Raw genomic sequence first — 14,722 nt, forward strand, 5'->3', positions numbered from 1 at the left:
GACTATTATACACTTCTCTGTAGAACTACTTATATGGTTCTAACAAAGCAAACAAAGATTTAGAACAAAAAGAATACAGATGGTGTAAAGACTAGGTATTTCCCTTGCTATTACTTATAATTCTAGTTCTATTACTGCAAAAGAGCAGTCAGAAACTAAGTTTTTTCTTCTCTTTTTTAACTTAAAATACTTTCATGTCTTTGCTCCCTACTTGCACTGTTCCAACTCCGGGCACTGCAAACCAGGAAAGAGCACACATCTGTGTCTCAGGCTGCTGTCATCATCAGCTGCATCAGGCAGGATCTTTGGCCAATCTAAAGTTATGTGGCATTCCCTCACAGTCCACTGGCAAGAGGTCCTTTTTTGTACTAAGTTCCAGTCAAAGTCTCTCTTGCCCTCCAGGCCACACAGCCAGAGGGGGAACCCCAAAGCCACGTGGGCCTCTTCTACTAAAGCTGCAGGGGTCGGCACCCTGCTTTAAACTATGCGGCGCCCTCTTTCACCTGGGTAGTTATCCCCTCATGGCCTGGAGTTGATCTTTTCTAAGCTCTGACACAGGCCTCCCCCCTTAGGGGCTCTGCTCTTAGCTACATCCTGGGTAAGTGACTTTATTTCCTTAGCTCTAAGTCTGGCTATACTATTTAATATATCTATGAAACTAGCTAAAAGCTATATGTCAAATAATTACTTCAGAGGTCAGCTGCAAACCTGTTGCTATGTACAATATCTCTCACTGGCCCCGCTCTATTCGTCCCCCTCTCCCGGGGAGTGGTGAGTACACCTCAATATCTCTTGGATACCCCGAACCTTGGATCTCATCCCAAATCTTTTCTGGGGCTCCCCGTGGATGCACTCTGTATCAATATTCTTCTTTTTAGATTTATACCTACTTCATAATTATATAAAGGAAAAGGGACGGAGGTCTCATCTTCTTTTAACTTCTTCCAAGCTGGAAATGGACACTGTCTTATTTACCCTTGGGTTGGGGTGCCCTGAAGGGGAGCAGCACGGAGGGAGTCTTTCCTGTAAGGGGAAAGACCTCACAGGGTTCTGGTCAGTTGGCTGTCACCCGGACATCGCAGGCTTGGTGTCCAAAGGCTGGCATTACTGGACTGCTGTCATTCTGGTCAGGTCATATTCTGGAGGTGACAGATTAGGCAAGAAATTGGAAGCACAATTTAATCATAACTATTAATTGACAATGGCAGGCACTTCAGTAACGATTAGGAGTTCCCTCCTTTCAGGTTTCTGAGCCCTTTCTGTCCAAGCTATCAAGACAGAAAAGAGAAAATTAGTTCTAAAGTGAAGCCCACAGACCGCCCCAACTACTTAGTTCAGCCAAACTGTTGAGACTTAGTGGGGCAATGATGGAGATGGGCTCCTTAAGTGAGGCCTATCTTGCAACCAATCTCTCATAGGCATAGGCAAGTCATAGGCATAGGCCCTATGAAAACAGAAGAACACATAGGTTAATTTACATAACCATCCCCAAACCAGTCTCTGCGCCTGTGAGACTGTCTTTTGGGAAGACATTCTATTGCAAGGTCTTTCCTACAATGACATTTAACAGTGGCAATTTGACAAGGTCCTTTGCACCTGTAAATTGTACACCTTTGGTGACATCACAAACCTGGTTTTAACTTTCAGATGAGAGCAAATTTTCAAGACAGTTAGCTGTACCATTCTGATGTCCAATGCTGAGCACTGTGATTTTCCTTGAACTATAATTTTTCTCCTTAAGATTACCCTCACTGTTATTACAGGGACTACTTTGGGTCCCGCTTTTGATTTTGACTGTTCGTTTGCATAAACACACCAAGAGCAGCCTGGATCACTTGTGATCCTTAAGTCTGCTTTGCTGGAACTCATATACTCACCCAGGGAACTCTTAGATTGACTTTTCAATCTGCCCCTCAGGGCATAGCAGCGCCACACATCTGGCCTCGCCTGTACCAGTTGTTTCACTCAAATCTTTGAGCGTCCATTGTGCTTACAGGTTCCTTTTCAGCCATCTTTCAGGAAAGCAACCTTCATTCCTCCCCTGGAAAGACTGGCACGAACCACACAACTAACTAAAGTACCAGGCTTTTCTTGTGGGCTTTTACTAGCTTCACAGGTCAATCCTAGTTCCTCTGAGCTTTCCGGTAATGACCAGAACCTATATGCCTCCTCCTTCAGGCGTGACATTTCAGTCAAAGTCCTGGTCAACAAAACTACTATCAAAGACTGGTCTTATTGGTTTTATGCAAAGAAACCTTATGTCCTTACTCGTTCCTTTAGAATGCTAATTTCTGAAGGGTTCAGGTAGGGAGAAAAATATAAAGCATAATGGAAAATCTCTTTCCCTTCTGATATCTACTAAGATTGTATTTCCATGCTTTATACCTTCCATTACTAACTTCACATAATTCTTTTCTAAACTTTTGCAAATTTTTACAACTTTTTACACACCCTCTTCTATCTTCACAGCTTCTCACAGCCCTTCAGCAACATTCAAAAAACTTCTCTAACCTTTTATACACTTCTTTATTTTCATATCTTATACTCTTTTGTTTACTTTTTTATAGAGTATGAAGTTTCAACTTTTCCTGGAATCCTCAGTTTCTTTTTCAGAGCAGATACAGAGCAAAACCTGAAACACAGAGTTCTGAAACAATACAGGTAGAGACATTCTCTTGCACTAATGTTTCCACTAGTGCCTCACAGAGACATGCTCCTTCAGGCCAGTCTCTCGGCGGAGACATGCTGCTTTGCCTCAGGCTGAAGCACTCATCAGCCCTATATGAAACTTCCTGGGTCCCAGGTGGCAAAGACATTCTCTCCAACTGGCTATAGTGACCTTCTCTAGGTCTTCAATACAGGTTTCTAATCAGAAACAGAACCGCACATGAGAAATTTGCTTTTCCCCATGAAACTAGAAAACAAGTAGTTGAGGTTTCCTTTACTCCAGGTTTAAAACTTTCATATCCTCTGTACATATTTCTGCTCATTTAGATCTAACTATCACTTTCTTTTAATCTTGGTTCCTTTCCCACACTGGGAAAGGCTGTAGTTAAACTCACTGCTTAAACTCAGTATGCGGCAGCTAAAAATCCCTAGTACTTCAGGTATCTTCTACTAAAAGTCTCTAGATTTGCAGGCACATTCTTTTCAACCTTTCTGAAGCCTAGACCTTGCAAATACCCTATAAATCAGGTGGTCACTCTTGGACCTCAGTTCATGACTTTCAAAACTAAAGCTATTCCTATCAGAATCAGTTACACAGAGAACCTGACTGCTGCAGCTAGAAACGTTTTGTACCCCAGAATGGCTGACCTTCGGAGCGGCCGGCCCCCGGAGGGAACCTCGAACCTATCCACAACCAGGGCAGTCCATGCCAAAGTCATGGGAAGCCAGGACACCCAGGTCAGCTCCCCTACATAGACAGATGACAGGAATTAGCACAGGGCATGCCCCAGTGGCCGAGCCAGTGTGCAGGGGCGCAGGGACAACCGAGGGGCACCAGAGGGAAGGGGCCAACGAGGTCCCAAGCCTGCTCCCAATCTAGAGACAGCCCATCCGCCATCCCAGTGGCTCCATCTAAGCCTCCCACACACTAAGACCCCTCGGACTCTTATCATATGAATGAAAGCACTCCTAGCAGAGCAGACTTTACAGGTTCATTAGCAAGCCTTTGTGACACCAGATTTTTCCTAACTCTAGCAAGGCACGGGAGTTGCACCTCTCCCCAGCAGGCATTCAGGCCTAAGGTGATCGAAGTCAGAAAGCGCTTCTCCCAGAATACACGGGGACTCAGGGCTTTGTCAAAGCTGGGGGGGAGTCCCACCCGCTACCGACTTCCGACCAAGCTCTGGGGGGCAGGGAGAGAAACCCAAGGCAGTGCCTGCCACCAGGGAGTCTCGCACTCCAGAGGTCGTCTCTCTCCCCCAGACCCTGAGGGCAGCGGTACGATTCCAAAATCAGGCAGAGCGGTCAGCAATATCTCCCTATTCTTGTTTATAAGATCAAATCAAAATAGGCCTGTGAAATCTGCTATTTGCTATTCTCGAATGCAATTATAAGGAACAATTTCTATATACATTATAGAGTACAAACAGGAATTAATTAAGGCATTTCTGGGTTGTTATAACTCAAACTCTTAAATTCAGTCAGTTGAAAAATCATATAAACATATGGGATACATAAAAGTAACAGGTTTGGTTACATTTCAATTTTGGAAGAATTAGCACAGACTTTACAAAGTTACTTTCAGCATGAAGAATCTGAAAACACTCTTGCTTGGTTGCAGCATTAATTTAGTCTCTTTAAAAAGTCTCTCTTAGGTGACCACTCCAGGGGCGCTGGTTGGAATTCCACACAGCTTGGAGAAATCTGGATCAGGAGAACTTAATGTGTGTAGATCGGTCACCCATTGGCGAAGGCCTTTTCTGTGATATGGCTTCACTCTCATCACTTGCAGTTCTAAAGGTCATTCAGAAAGGCAAACAGCACACTCCCCTCTCCGAGCTAAGAGTTAAAATGGCCAATAAAATCAAACTCGGGGGGAAAGGCTCAAGACTCTTTTAAAAGTATGATGAGCCCATCTCACAATTGCCAGACCAGTCGAATTACAAGGTCCTCACTGGCAAACATTTCAGAACTTAAAATTTCTCACGCCTCAAGCTGCGGCACCAGAAAACCGACTTCAGTGCCATCAGCCCCACCCACTGGCTGAAACCCTACCCGTTGCTAGGAAACAGCCAGCGGGGCGTGCTGCCCTGGTCTGCTTTCCAAATCTCGCCGGCAGTAGCCTGCGGGAAGGGGGCTGCCACTGGCCACCGAAGTCAGGCCAGGATCCCGCGAGGCAGCGGGACACGCACTTGCCGGGCGCACCTGGGCGCGACGCGGCAAGGTGACGGGGAGGGGGTCCACAGTACAGCACTCCCAAAGAAGATCTAGGCCTCCCGCCAGCAGGGAAACCTCCTGCTCTAGGCCAGACAGTTCGACCAGCCCGTTGCGCACTGGGGACTGCCCGTCCTGCCCCCAGCCGCCGGGCCCCTGGCTCTCGCCCTCCGACCCTGTCTCCGGGGCTGGGGAGGGGGAAGCGGTCGCTCGGAGGAGCGACCCAGCACCTCGGCAATCCCGATTGTACCGAGGAGATAGCCTCCTGCTCCCGCCCCGCCACCTGGGGTGCCGATAAGGGGAAAGAGAAGGGGGGAGGGGGCGTGCACCCCTCCGATCAAAGAAATTCTTTTCTGAGTTTTGGGTTTACTTATACAGCTGAGAGGGCTCGGAGCGCTGGATATGCGCTTACCCGCCGAGCCCCAAGACAGGGTGTAGACACACAAAGGACAGGGGCACATTCACTCATACCCGCCGAGCCCCACACGACGCGGACACACAAAGGGTGGGGTAGATTCGCTCGTCCGCCTGGCCTGCTCCCTCGCGGGACGAAGTCGGTCTTGGCTAAGGTCGCCCCAGCAGAATTCGGGGTTAGCTGCCAACCATTATGCCGTATGACCTGACACAGGAACCGCAGGTTGGGACCCACTCTTGCTCCGTAGGACCAGCCCGTGGAGCCACAAACACAGTCGCACACACTTTCACGCTCAAGCACTCCGAGTTTAAACAATCCCCCCCTGAGTAAGGGGTCGAGTGGTCGAATCCGACCTAAACTTAGGACAATCCCCCCCTGAGTAAGGGGTCAAGTGGTGGAACCCGGTATGGATCCCACCTAAACTCAGGACAATCCCCCCCAGAAGGGGTCAAGTAGTCGGAGTGAATCCGACCCAAGGTTCCAATGAGAGGTGATCAGCCTCTTCCAGTCTCGGGACAAGTCCCCGGGGCACTCACCAAGTTTGGCGCCTCCAATCAAGTCGTAGTCCAGCATCCCTCACTTCCCGCCTGGCCGTCCGGGTCAGCGGCCGCCGCCCCAACCGGACGGGGCCTAAGAAATCTCAGGGCACGTGCACCCCCGCTTTCCCCAGTTGGTCCTGCGGCCGCCTCCCGGCGTTTCCAGACGGTGACAAACGGCCTGAATTCGTGTGAGGTCGCGTGTGCTTCCCGGCCAATGCACCAAATGTTGTGGGAAATGAAGCGACCAAACACCGAGGGATTTTGGAGTACGAGGTTTACTGTTTAACGTGCACGGGCCCAGAGGAATCATTTCCAAATTCTGAGCAATGAACAAAGGATTCTTGGGGTTTTTATAGTTTACAGGGTCTTCTTGTCTACGTGGCAAGGCGGGATACAGAAGCGGAATGCGGCAATTAGTTCTAGCTAAGGGGCAGAAGCAGAGGACAAAGGCCAAACTTGAAGGTCAGTTTTTAACAGCCGGGGTGTTAATCTCAGTCCTAGCTAATGCACTGTTGTTTACTTATCCTAGACAGCCCCATCATTCTCCCCAGGGCGCCTGGGGCCTGGGCAAATAAAGGTTAAACAGAGGTTTTTCAAAGTTTCCCATATCAAGAGCAATAAACATATACATGTTTATACACACTTGTATGTGCATATACATTGCATATATATACAAATAAACATGTAAATATATATAAATATATAAATATATAGAAATGTCAGTCTTTTAAAGTTTGTTGAAACTTGCTTTATATCACGATATGGTTAGTTTCTTAAAAAAAATTCCCAGGGAGCTTGGAAAGCATCTGTAATTTGCAGTTTTGGGTTGTAGTGAATACTTATGCACACTGAATGCCATTTTTTCTAATGTTATTTTAAAAATATTTGTACCATTTTTTGTGGGTTTTATTGATTCTGAAACAGAACCTGAGTGATAGAGGTTGGATAATCCTCCTATTATGATTGTTAATTTGTATATTTTTCCATGCATATATTTTTGAGTTTATGTTAGTAAGTGAGTACAAATGTCGAACTAACAGGTATATTGAAGTTACTGATATGAAGTACTCATCTTTATTTGTAGTAGTGGTTCATTTTTTGCCTTAAAGTCTATTATATGTTATATGTTTTTCATTTGGTTCATGTTTGTATAGTATATTTTTCCAAATCTTTCACTTTAGATCCCTTGGTATGTTTTAGATGGCTCTCAGTGTTTTATGTTAGATATGAGTGGCTATTGAAATCAATTAAAGAATTGATTTTGGTGGAGGATGTTATGTAAGGGGCCCAACATTTTTCTCATTCAGTTGTTCCAACCCCTTTTATTACATGTCAAATATTTTCCCAGAGATCTAAGGATAGATCTTTCTCATAGAAAATGACCACGGCATCTCACATCATCACTGCCTCATTTATGCTCTTGTCTGTGTGGGGTTACTGACTCTGTCCTGTGAGTGAGGTTGTCCTGGCTGCGTATGTCTGACAGTTGGCTATTTTTACTTGCTAATCTGTGTCATACCTGTTGGATTCTTAGAGCAGCAGAAAGATTCTTGAGGTTCCAGAAAAGGTTGTTTCCCCACCACATAAGCAAGCAGTCAGGTACTTAATATGGGGTGAATTTGGGGAGTACATGCATATCACCGTTTACTTCAATAAGATTTAACAATTTAAGTCAAGTCTGATTCTCAAAACTGAATGATGATGCCAGTGAAACGTGGAACAACGTACTAATGTAGGTGGTGAATATACAACTTGTATGTAAAGTATCAGGGGCGATCATGAGAGGGCCAGCATTTCGCACTTGGCATGTTGATGTGAAACCGGCTGTTCAGAAAGGCAAGACTGAGAAATTCCTTAGGATCTTCATCTGAGTTCTTCCTAAGAGGTTTAGTTGCCACCGTTTGGTTTAGGAAGAGAGCTTCAGCCCAATCACCTCAGCTTCAGACAGTGAGAGACCTGTCCTGGTAAGAGCTTGTTGACCCTCTTCCTGTACCCCTTGCGTCTGAAAGTTCTGGGAGTTGCCCAACAGAAATCGACCTGGCAGGTATGCTGCCTTTTTTTCTAGATTACCTGCATGTGCCCCACTTGACTTTTGAAATCTCAGACTCTGTTCTTCCATTTTCCAAAATACCTCATATACTCAATGTTATCTCATTATGTTTGGGATTCATTTTAATATGAATTCTCCTTAGAACTTAGAAGATATGAAGAAAACAATTTTTTACTCATGTGACTGGTTTTGTGAGCTGGCCTTGTGACATTCGTGGCTGGGACACTAACTTCTGGAAAGTGCAGCCTCTGAGAGATCATGGACTTTTCCTGGCAAGAGTAAGCATTATTGATAGGAGCCCTGGTGATATGGGAAACTTTGAAAAACTGAATAATGGGAGCCTTTAACCTCTGCCCCGTAAATAGTCTGCTTCTGTGTCCTTGGAGCCCTGGAACTGAGTAATGGGAGCCTTTAACCTCTGCCCCGTAAATAGTCTGCTTCTGTGTCCTTGGAGCCCTGGAACTGAATAATGGGAGCCTTTAACCTCTGCCCCGTAAATAGAACTAATTACCGCATTCCGCTTCTGTATCTTGCTTTTGCCACATAGATAGGAAGACCCCTAATCTATATATTCCCCAAGAATCCTTTGTTCATTGCTCAGAATTTGGAGGCTGACTCCTCTGAGCCCATGCATGTAAAAGAAATAAACCTCGTACTCCAAAATCCCTCGGTGTTTGGTCGCTTCATTTCCCACAACATTTGGTGCATTGGCCGGGAAGCGCACGAGACCTCACACGAATTCAGGCAGTTTTTTGCCACCGTCTGGAGACGCCGGGAGGAGGCCGCAGGACCAACTGGGGAAAGCGGGGGTGCACGTGCCCTGAGATTTCTTAGGCCCCGTCCGGTTGGGGCGGCGGCCGCTGACCCGCAGGCGGGAAGTCCCGGCCAGGCGGGAAGTGAGGGATCCTGGACTACGACTTGATTGGAGGCGCCAAAAACTTGGTGAGTGCCCCGGGGACTTGTCCCGAGACTGGAAGAGGCTGATCACCTCTCATTGGAACCTTGGGTCGGTCCATTCCGACCACTAGACCCCTTCTCGGGGGGATTGTCCTGAGTTTCGGTCGATCCATACTGGGATCGACCACTCGACCCCTTACTCAGGGGGGAATTGTCCTGAGCTTAGGTTGGATCGACCACTTGACCCCTTACTCAGGGGGGGATTGTTTAAACTCGGAGTGCTTGAGCGTGAAAGTGTGTGCGACTGTGTTTGTGGCTCCACGGGCTGGTCCTACGGAGCAAGAGTGGACCCCAACCTGCGGTTCCTGTGTCAGGTCATACGGCATAACAGTTGGCAGCTAACCCCGAATTCTGCTGGGGCAACCTTAGCCAAAACCAACTTCGTCCTGCGAGGGAGCAGGCCAGGCGGACGAGCGAGTGGACCCCACCCTTTGAGTGTCTGCATCGTGTGGGAGGCTTCGAAATGGGAGAAAAGCCATCCACCATCTTGGACTGCATGCTGCCAAATTTTAGTAAATTCAGGGGACAAGACCCGTCCCTTAACACTGACCAGCTAGAAACATTCTGTACCTCAGAATGGCCGACCTTCGGAGTCGGCTGGCCCCCTGAGGAAACTTTGAACCTCTCCACAATTAGGGAAGTCCATGTCATAGTCACAGGGAAGCCAGGACACCCAGATCAGTTCCCCTATATAGAGAGGTGACAGGAATTAGCGCAGAACATGCCTCAGTGGCTGAGCCAGTGCGCAAGGGTGCGGGCTCGATCTTGAGGCGCTAGCGACAGGGGGCGGATGAGATGTCGAGCCAGCTGCTCCCGATCAGAGAGCTCATCCACTATCTTAGTAGCTCGACCTAAGCCTCCCATTCACCAAGACCCCTCCCAGGAGGATTGTCTTCCAGCCGCCCCCTTATAGAACATCGCCTGAACCCCCGCCCGCACCGCCAGCTGAGCCCCTGACTCCACCCCAGTCAGTCTCTCCGCAACAGCCTCAGCAGCAAGAGGCGGTCCGTTACCCTGTGCTGCCTCTGCCCCGGCGAGACTCGCCACCAATAGCAGCTCGCCTGAGAAACCACCAACAGGGCGCACTCCAGATGCCCCTTAGGGAAGTTCAGGCAGCGCCCCGCGTAAATGAAGACGGGACGATCCAGCCAGGTCCGGTCACGTACTATTATCAACCTTTTAGTACAACTGACCTGCTGAATTGGAAACACCATACGCCACCCTTTTCAGAGAAACCACAGGCAATGATAGAACTAGTAGACTCCATCTTTCAAACCCACCGGCCTACGTGGTTTGACTGTCGCCAACTCCTCCTCACCTTATTCAGCACAGAGGAGAGGAGAAAGATCCTTTAGAGGCCCGGCGATTTCTAGAGGCGCATGCCCCGGCCGGGACCCTAGATCCTTCAGACTATGCCCGAGTAGCTGCACCTGAGCAACAGCCAGCCTGGGACCCAAACACTGAACAAGGTCGGGCAGCTCTTGACCTGTATCGCAACTCCCTCCTCCGGGGAGTCAGGGCCACGGCTCGGAAGCCGACGAACATGGCCAAAGTAGCGACAGTGCTCCAGAGGGCAGATGAGTGTCCCGGGGATTTCTTTGAAAGGCTAATGGAAGCCTACTGAGTATATACCCCCTTTGACCCCGAGGCTGCAGAAAATCAGTGTATGGTAGTCATGGCATTTGTCTCGCAGTCCGCTCCAGACATCAGGAAAAAATTACAAAAATTAGAAGGATTTGCTGGCATGAACCTGAACCAATTAATAGCGGTGGCCAATAAAGTCTTTGAAAACCGAGACGAGGTAGCAGCCACGGCTCGGATAGAGAACCAAAAGATACAGGCTACCCTACTAGCCGCGGCCTTAAGTGGGTCACCACAAACCCAAAAGGGCCCCCCTAGGAGAAAAAGCCGTTCCAAGGCAGAGAAAGATCAGTGTGCCTACTGCAGGGAGAAAGGATATTGGAAGCGCAACTGTCCACCCCGAAAGAAGCGGGAGAGACAAATCTCCGACCCGGCAGGGACCACGGTCCCAGCAGCACCGGCCCCCAACGTTTTGGCCTTGGCAGGATTCGGACAAGACTAGGGCCGACCGGGCTCCATCACTCTCGGCCCCCAAGAGCCCATGGTCAGAATGCGAGTGGGGGGCCAGGACATTGACTTTATGGTAGATACCGGGGCGGAACACTCAGTTGTCACCCAACCGTTGGGCCCACCCACCGGAAGGGAGGTACTAGTGCAGGGAGAAACAGGGCTCTCAGCTGGCCCTCAGAGGTTCTGCCAGGCCTGCAAGGTGGAACTAGGAGGCCACCAGATCACCCACGAGTTCTTATACCTACCAGACTGCCCACTCCCGCTGCTAGGCCGGGACATCCTTTTTAAACTAGCAGCACGCGTGACTCTCCGTCCAGAGGGGGGTCACGTTGGACCTCCCATTTCCACGGACAATTGCACTAGTACTGCCAAGGGAGGAGGAATACGGACTCCACCAACAGCAAGAGGCGGCACCTCGGGATGCCCTATGGGAAGCCTATCCCCGTGTATGGGCAGAGGATAATCCTCCAGGACTAGCTCAAGGCAGAGAGCCGGTGCTAGTGGAGCTAGTGCCTGGAGCCACCCTGCAGAGCTTGAAGCAGTACCCAATCCCTCGAGACGCTCGGCTAGGGATCGCGCCCATAATCAATAAGCACATACAGACAGGGATCTTAATCCCTTGCCAGTCTCTGTGGCACACCCCGCTGCTCCCAGTAAGGAAACCGGATGGGACAGGGTACTGGCTGGTCCAGGACTTAAGGGCAGTCGATCAGGCCACAACCTCACCCATTCCCGAACCCACACCTTCTCGGCCCGCGCCGCTCTCATTTCACCTGCCTGGATTTAAAGGATGCATTTTTCTGCATCCTGTTGGCTCCACAGTCGCAGGCTATCTTCGCCTTTGAGTGGGAAGACCCAGTATCGGGTGAAAAAGACTCAATTGACGTGGATGTGACTGCTGCAAGGGTTTAAGAACTCACCCACCATTTTCAGTGAGGCCCTGGCGCACGACTTGCAGCCGTTCGAAGACAAGTACCCAGAGGTTACCCTCCTCCAGTATGTAGATGACCTCCTACCGGCAGAGCAAGGAGAAGATAACTGCCGAGCCCATACAGGGGCTCTTCTACAACTATTGCAAGAGCAAGGGTACCAGGTGTCTAAGAAAAAGGCACAGCTCTGTCAAAAGATGGTAAAATACCTAGGGTTTCAGATAAGCCAGGGGCAACAGAAGCTAGGCACAGAGAGGAAAGCAGTCATAAAGCAGCTGGCGGCCCCGTCAAATCGCCGACAACTCAGAGAGTTCCTAGGGGCCGCCGGGTTCCGTCGCCTATGGATTCCAGGGTATGCCCAGCTGGCGAGGCCCCTCTATCAGGCGGTCAGGGGCCCGGATACAGAGCCCTTTTTGTGGACTGGGGACCAGGCGGAGGCCTTTCAGCAAATCAAAGACCGCTTGACCCGTGCGCCTGCCTTGGGGCTCCCTGACCCAGAGAGGCCTTTCTGGCTCTACGTCCAGAAGGACAAAATTGCTTTAGGGGTACTGACCCAAGACTACGGCAAGCGACCGGTAGCCTACCTCTCCAGGCAGCTGGATAACGTAGCAGCCGGGTGGCCGCCATGTTTGAGAGTGGTTGCTGCCGCTGCTATCTTGCTGAAAGAGGCTGACAAACTGACTTTTGGGCAAGAGACTTTCCTCTATCTGCCCCATGCCATGCATGGTCTCCTAGAGGGGGCTGGACATAGATACCTCTCCAACCCTCGGTTGGCCCAATACCAAGTGCTACTCCAAGGCAACCCCCGTGTACACCTGAAGACAGTACGATTGGCCAACCCAGCCACATACCTGCCTGCTGAGGAGGGGGCCCCAGATCACGACTGCATAGATGTCACAAATCAGGTATACACCAGTCGGCCAGATCTAAAGGATCAGCCGCTCCCTTCGAGTGACTGGACATTATACACAGATGGGAGCAGTTACCTGACAGAAACTGGGGATCGTCGCGCCGGGTATGCTGTGACCACCCAAGACACGGTAGTCGAGGCAAGGGCTCTGCCAGCGGGGTGGTCAGCGCAGAGAGCAGAACTATTTGCCCTCATTAGAGCCCTAGAGCTGAGCAAAGGGAAAAGAGTCAACATCTACACTGATTCAAAATACGCCTATGCTACTTTGCATTTCCATGGAGCCATCTATAAGGAAAGAGGACTACTAACCTCAGAAGGAAAATAAAGAACAAACAAGAAATACTGAGACTACTAGAAGCTGTCAATGCACCCCTCCAGGTAGCAGTCGTACACTGCAGAAGACATGAAAGAGGAAACAGTAAAGAAATAAGAGGAAACTACTTGGCGGACCAAGCAGCTAAAGAAGCAGCGCGCCTGCCCCCAGAGGCCCCGGCCACCATGGGACTGCTGTTAGGGATCATTCCAGTCAAGAAAGATTACAGCCCAGAAGAACACAAATGGACCATGCGAGTATGGGCTCGGGAGACCCCTGAAGGGCTTTGGAAACTCCAAGCCAGGCGCATGCATCTACATACCCCAAAGCCAAGAAAGGAACCTGGTCCAAAACTGCCACCAGCTGACCCACCTCAGGAGGACAAAGCTGAGCCAGCTATTAGGAAAGTACCTGTACATCCCAACTCTTGATGCCCTTTGCTCCTCAGTCACCTCGCAGTGCCAGACGTGTGCCCAACACAATGCTAAAGTAGCAAAGGCAATCCCACCCAGGATCCAGTACACGGGAAGTCAGCCCCTAGAGGACCTTCAGATAGATTTCACAGAACTCAAGCCCAGCCGTGGTTACAAGTACCTCCTAGTCTTCATCTGCACTTTTTCAGGGTGGGTAGAGGCCTTCCCCACCCGGACAGAGAAGGCACACGAAGTAGCCTGAGTGCTACTGTGGGAGATCATACCTCGCCACGGACTACCCTACAGCCTCCAAAGCGACAATGGCCCAGGTTTCACTGCCAAAGTAATCCAGCTATTAACTAAGAGTCTGAACCTCAAATGGAATCTCCATGCTGCCTATCGACCCCAAAGTTCAGGAAAAGTTGAATTAATGAACAGGACCCTGAAAGAGACTCTAGGGAAGCTCTGCCAAGAAACCCACCTGCCATGGCCAGATCTACTACCCCTTGCCCTCTTCAGAGTTAGATGCACACCTAACCTGGCAGGGTATACACCCTTCGAGACCCTCTACGGAAGAGCCACCCCTCTAACACAGCTGCCCCGCACAACAGATCGAGCCACCTTAGGAGAAACCAGACAAACTGCTTACCTAACCGTGTTAGGCCAAGAGCTAGATAGAATTAGGCAAGCTCACCTTGGGCTAGAAACAGTCCAGACAGGGGGGCCAGCCCACTCTTTCCGGCCAGGACAATACGTATGGGTAAAAGACTAGAAAAGGGAATTGCCACGTCCACTGCCGCATCCACTGTTGGATCCCTCTCTCTGTGACAAGGTCCTGAGAGGGGGTGTAAGACTTCAAGGAAGCAGTTTCCAACTTGGTGGACGTGGCATGGAAGGCCCTGCAATACCTATTGTGATTGTGCTTGCTTTGGGGATCATGACCTGTTTTGCTTTAATCATTATGAATACCCTTGCAGTGATTCAGATAGTGCCTAGACCTTTCCCGGCTCAATGAACAGAATAATGATATCATACTAGAAACGTCAGGGAATATAGGTACAAAGAAACAACCAGAACAATCTGAGAATTCAAGCTTAATCAATAACAGATCATTGGAAAAACACCCAAGATAAGATAGAAAATTCTAGGAAATCAGGAGATGATCTCACTGCTTTCTTAGAGGGAATCAAAGTATAAAACATGTCTATAAAAGAACTCCTAGAA

Source organism: Artibeus jamaicensis, unplaced genomic scaffold (genome assembly GCF_021234435.1).
Source record: "Artibeus jamaicensis isolate MK-2021 breed Jamaican fruit bat unplaced genomic scaffold, CSHL_Jam_final scaffold_847, whole genome shotgun sequence".
Taxonomy (NCBI): domain Eukaryota; kingdom Metazoa; phylum Chordata; class Mammalia; order Chiroptera; family Phyllostomidae; genus Artibeus; species Artibeus jamaicensis.